Raw genomic sequence first — 6066 nt, forward strand, 5'->3', positions numbered from 1 at the left:
CTGATGATTATCCCTGCTTTTTCCACGGGGCAGCTTTGCCTTTGTGCTCTTTAAGCCTCTTTATTTTATCACATTTGTGCCAGCTCGTGGCTGTGTGATTGTTCCAGGGAGTCACTCAGTGCTTGGTGTCTGCACAGATCCCTTCCCACCCCATTTCCCTGTTCAGGAGATGTTTCTGAAAATGTCACTTTTCCCAAGTGGAGTGTGAAATTCCCAGCAATAACAACAATAACATGAATGATACATTTGCTGTAAGATCACCTCCAAGCTTGCATGGCGTGAGCATAAAAATCTTTTCATAAAAATCCTTTCTTTAGGATTTTTCCCCCTTCTGGGAAGCTGAGGCCCCAGAGAAAGAATGCAAACATTGATTATCTGCTGCTGTGGAATGCAACAGGTGCATCTGTGATTGGCCCATGTACAATTAAGGCCCATACACAATTAATTGTGTACAATTAAGGGCCCATCAAAGACTGAGCTCTGTCTGGGAGAATCAGGGAGAGCTCCTTTGTTGATTCATTCTTTTTCTATTCTTAGCTTAGCAGCTTTTCTCTTTATTCCTTTTAGCATAGTCTTAATGTATAAGACTATACTAATTATTAGACGAGAATCTTGACTTCATGATCAGAAGGCTGGTTTTATTAATTTATGATATTATATTAATTTATTATTAATTTATCTATTATTTTAAAATTTTATTATTTTTATTTATTTATTTATTTTTTATTTTAAAATAAATTTTATTTTATAAAATAAATTTTTTATTTAATTTTTTTTATTTTTCATTTAAATAAATTTTATTTTAAAATAAAATTTTATTTAAATTTTTGAATTTTTATTTATTAATTTTTAAATTTTTAGTTATTAATTTTAAAAGTTCATTAAATAAAAATTTTATTTTTAATTTATGATATTATTATGATATAAAAATTAATAAATCCAGCCTTCTGATCATGAAGTCAGGATTCTCATCTGTCTCTTCACCCCTGAGGAAGCCTTGCAAGGCCAGCAACAAGCAGTTACTGGAGAGAGCCAAGCACATGATGAAAACACAGATTAATGACTGCAGGAGCTGTTCTTTTTGTGTTGCAGTGAGTCACCGTGCCTGGAGCAGGGGGAGCAATTACTCTGACTCAGAGAGGGGAGGAAGAGCCTGAATTTCTGCTCTGAGTTCAGGTAACTCCGTCATAATCAACTGAGATATTATTGGAGCACTGTGTTAGCCCAATTCCAATGTTTATTACATCCATAACAACTTCATTTTTGCCCTGTTTTCCCCAGATCTGCACAGTTGATGTTTTTGTGCCAGCACTGACTCCGGGTGAGCCGTGTGAGGCTGTCAGAGTGCTGAGGGCCAGCAGAGCCGGGCCCTGGGGAGGAGGCCACGTCCCACACCTGCATTTCTAAAGAAAGCTCTGTTGCTGGGCTCTCTGTCACACAGCTTGGGTTATTTTCAGCCCCAGGTGGCCGCGGGGAGCTGAGGCTCAGAGCTGCAGGAACAAGGTGTTTACAGAGTTGTTTCCTCCAGCTTTGCATTTGACACTTGCAGTCTTGGCTCCTCTTCTGCTGTTCCATGGAGCTGCTGAAATCCATTTTCTGCAGCAGGTGCAGTGCAAATTCCCCTGTCTCAGTGCTGTGGAGTGAGGCCTGCCCTGAGAACCTGCTCGGCCACACCCTGTGCTGACAGAGAGGAGCATTCCTCACCTGCAGCTCAACCCGCGGCCCTGGATTCTCTCATTTTCAGCGCTCTTTGTGCTGCTGCACAAATTCCTGCCGACCTCTTCGCTCCTTGCTGGTGCTCTGGAACTTTTTGAGTATTTTTGTCCCTTCAGTCCTAAATTCAAGCTCTTGAAATGAACCCTTTGCAGACGTGCTGCTGTGAGCTCTCTGCAGCGTGTGCCACCATCTGAGGGTGCAGCAGTGCTGCCCGGGGGTTGATTTTCCTGGCCGGGCAGCCTGGGGAGGGCTGTGTGACACCGGAGCAGGGGCTGGGCTCAGCTTTCCGCTCCCACCGAGATAAAGGGCTCGGGCTGCTGGGGAAGGGAGGGCCCTGCTCCCTGCAGATCCCTGTGCTGATTGCAGGGCTCGGAGCTGGGCTGGGGGGCCCAGAGGAAGCTGCAGTCACTCCTCAGCAGGAAGGAAAATGACCACATGGAAGGGTGGTTAGAGCAAGGGGGCAGGGGACAAAGGGAAAATGCTCTTTGCCACTCCGGGGTTGCTCACAGGGCAGGAGGGGTCTTAAAAGTGACATTCAAGCCATGCAGCTTTTCCCAGGGTGCTTTTCATGCCTCTCTTAATGGGTGTTTTTAACCCAGCACAATGGTGTGGTTTATTGCAGCCCTTTGTGTGGTTTATCTGAGCCCAGTAAATGCTCAGATCACTTGAGCACTGTGCCTGGCCTTGCACTACAGAGATGATCCCATGGAGAGGCCTGGCTCAGATATTCTGGATCTGATATTCTGATATCCTGACATCCTGATATCCTGATATCCTGATATCCTGATATTCTGATATCCTGATATCCTGATATTCTGATATCCAGATATTCTGATATCCAGATATCCTGATATTCTGATATCCTGATATTCTGATATCCAGATATCCTGATATTCTGATATCCTGATATCCTGATATCCTTCCACTTGGATTTTTAAATGTTGGTACTGCAGGACTGCCTTGTTGTATCTAAACATGTTAATCCAAAATCCTCTTTGGGATTTTGGGAAGTGAGAGTGTCTTGGAGCAGGAAATAGGGGGAATTAAGAGATTATTGTGTATTTTTTAATCATGAATCTCTGACCTGGCCAGCTTTGTGCTATCAGTGTTTTCTTCAGGCTAATTCTGACTATAAATGAATTCTCTCTCAGCCCATAAGTGGAACAAAGCTGCCATGTGAGGCACATCCCCAGGTGTCCCTGTCCCTGCTGCCCCAGCGGATCTGCTGACCTTGTGCAGCACAGGAAGGCCAGGCCCAGGTGCTCTCACATGGTCCCACCCCAGGGGCTGCCCCGTGTTTGTCACAGCAGCCCCAGCACGTGGGGGACACAGGAACACAGCTGGGACCTTGGAAAAAGGGATGGAGATGGGTTTGTTTGCTTCCAGGCTGGCAGAACAGGAATTCCTGAGCTGCATTTGTGCCCCAGCCCAGGGCCAGCTGCTGACGTGGTTCCCTGTCCTGGTGAGCTGCTCCTGCCCTGCAGTGACATCTGAAGGGACAATCCTGCTCCCTGACCTGCTCAGGTTTGTTTTCTGATGAGATTCTCCTGCTCCCTGACCTGCTCAGGTTTGTTTCCTGATGAGATTCTCCTGCTCCATGACCTGCTCAGGTTTGTTTCCTGATGAGATTCTCCTGCTCCACGACCTGCTCAGGTTTGTTTTCTGATGAGATTCTGGCAAGGAATTAAGGACCCAGTTCCTGTTGCCCTGATTTTTTAAGATTTTTCTAAGCCTTCTGATGTTGACATTCTTGTAGCAAAGTTCCTCACACCCTTTCTGTAAATAACTCATTGCTTTGCATTCTTTTATAGGAGAGGAAAAATTTGATGGACTGTTGGTTTGTCCAGTGTCATTGGAGAGGTGGCACTGCCACCCTCCAATCCTCTGTCAGTTTTAGCAAACTATAAGTGTTAGTCAGAAAATAAACTTTCCCTTTTCTTCACCCTGAGAGCAGCAGTGTGTGCTCGTGTTGTTTGGTGTCCTACAGTGACAATTCCCTCAGGATCCTTGCTGGGGCTCCACTGAGGCTGTGGTGGAGCCAGGACAGGCAGCAAAGGCACCTCTCAGGGCACTGACACTTCTCTGTCAGGATTTTTTAAGTGATTTTGGCCCAAACTGGATTTTCCTGTGAATCCCTGAGGCCATTCCTGAGTGCTGGGCACTTCAGCAGTGCCAGCACCACGTGGGCACCACATTCCAGGAGACATTCCAGCCTCCAGCACAGCTCAGTGCTCAACTCCTTCCTTTCCAAAGGTTTTTTTGTTGCTTTTGCTACCTGCTCCCTGCAATTGGAAACCCAATTTCCTGCCCTTTCATCCTCTGCTTTTTTTTTTTTTTTTTTTTTTTTTTTTTTTTTTTTTTTTTGATCTCAGCCTCGCTGGGGGAGGTTTTTATCTATTTCTGTTTGCTTGTCTCAGGCAGCTTTTGTCCCCACAATTTCCACTTCCTGATCCGCAGCTGGGGAGCAGTGAGGTCACATTTGGGTGCATTTGTTGTTTTTGGGGAGGTGAGGGAGGAACTGGAGGCTCCATCCTGGGGGAGGGATGGATTTTCTGAGTCAGGAAGGAAAGGTGAAGGTGGAAGCAGAGCCTTGCAGCCAGGTTTGGACAGAGGAGGATGGAGGGAGGGTTTGGAGCTGCGTGGAAGTTGGCTGTGGCTGGAGTTGTGGCTGTGGATGTCTCCAGTTTTCCATGAGGTTTCTTTGGTGCTGGGAATGAGTGAAATGACCCCAAAGGCTCCTCATCCCTGAAATCCCAGAATCCCTGGATGGTTTGGGTTGGAAGGGACTTTACACTCCTTCCTTTCCAGGGAAGGAGTTTTTCTAGACCCCTTTTGGGGTCTATTCCACCCCTGCCATGGCAGGGACACCTCCCACTATCCCAGGGTGTTCCAAACCCTGTTCAGCCTGGACTTGGGGTGCAGGGACAGCCCCAGCTGCTCTGGGCACCTCCCAGGGAGGAATTCCTTCCCAAATCCCATCTAACCCTGCCTCTGGCAGTGGGAATCCATTCCCCTTGTCCTGTCAGTATAAAAAATCCCTTCTCAGTGCTGCTCTCTCTCTGTGCTGTTCTGCTCCACAGGTTTCTCTCACCCTCTTCTCCAAAAGCACCAGATCTTCCAGGAGAACACCTCGCTGTGCCCAGTTTGTGATGGGAGCCGACAGAACTGGAGCAGCTCTGGGTCACAACAAATCCTGCCTCTGTTTCCTTGAGGAATGAGTGAAGCCAGCAGCTCCAGGCCGTGTCCCCGTGTCCATGTGGGATTGTGCCCTCCCCTTGCCCCCGACATTTCCAGTGTCCCTCATTGGCCCAGGTTGTGTCCCCAAGGCCCCAGGCTGGGCTCACATCATCCCCCTGAGCAATAACTCGCTGCTGCCTGTTTCCTGGGAGGAAAGGAAAGGCAGGAAGGAAAAACAACGGCTCAAAATTTCCACTCATGACAAGAAAAAAAAAAAAAAAAAAAAAAAAAAAAAAAAAAAAAAGAAATAAAAGGAAAGCATGAATCAGAGGAGCTGGTTCATTCAGGAACACAGAACTACACAGAGCAACAAGGACCTGACCTCTGTAGCAGGAGTTTTTGTGCTCTTTATTTATTTGTTGTGGGACAGTTTGGCATAAACAGAGGCTGAGTACGTGACAATATTGCTGAGCTTCTGTTCAGAGCCTGGCAGAGACCTGGGACCCAGGGGTGCTCCTTGGGCTGGATCCAGCTGTGTGTCCCTGGAACGGGGTCCCTGGAAGCGGCCCTGGGGGTGGCATTGTCGGGGTGCCACCTGTGAGCTCCCTGTCCCCAGAGGGGCACAACGAGGCTTCCCCAGAGAGGGATCCACGGAGGTGAGAGCAGGGAAAACATTGGGGGATGGATGGAGGGATGGATGGATGGACGGACAGATGGACGGATGGACGGATGGATGGAGGGATGGATGGATCCATGGATGGACGGATGGATGGATGGATGGATCCATGGATGGATGGATGGAGGGATGGATGGATGGATGGATGGATGGATCCATGGATGGATCCATGGATGGATGGATGGATGGATCCATGGATGGATGGATGGATGGATGGATCTCTGGATAGAGGGATAGATGGACGCATAGAGGGATGGACAGATAGACAGACAGAAGGATGGATGGATGGAAGAATGGACGGCATGGTGGATGGAAGGACGGCAGCACAGACGGACGGACAGACTGACAGACAGACGCACGGACAGACGGACGGACGGACAGACGGACGGACAGACTGACCGCTCCCGCCCGGGTGTGGGCTCAGCCGCACGTGACCCACAGGCCCCGCCCCCGCGCCGACAAAGGGGCGTGGTCTATCCGCACAGCGGGGACGCGCT

At 48.3% G+C, this 6066-nt stretch overlaps 1 long non-coding RNA gene across 1 annotated transcript; it reads left to right on the plus strand.

The window, feature by feature from the left end:
• Positions 1-959: 959 nt before the first annotated feature.
• LOC134430269 (uncharacterized) lies at positions 960-5124 on the plus strand. Its single transcript, XR_010030784.1, has 3 exons — positions 960-1176; positions 1282-3240; positions 4797-5124. It is a non-coding gene; the product is annotated as an uncharacterized LOC134430269 (long non-coding RNA).
• The last annotated feature ends 942 nt before the right edge of the window (positions 5125-6066 follow it).

This window comes from Melospiza melodia, chromosome 28, assembly GCF_035770615.1.
Source record: "Melospiza melodia melodia isolate bMelMel2 chromosome 28, bMelMel2.pri, whole genome shotgun sequence".
Taxonomy (NCBI): Eukaryota; Metazoa; Chordata; class Aves; order Passeriformes; family Passerellidae; genus Melospiza; species Melospiza melodia.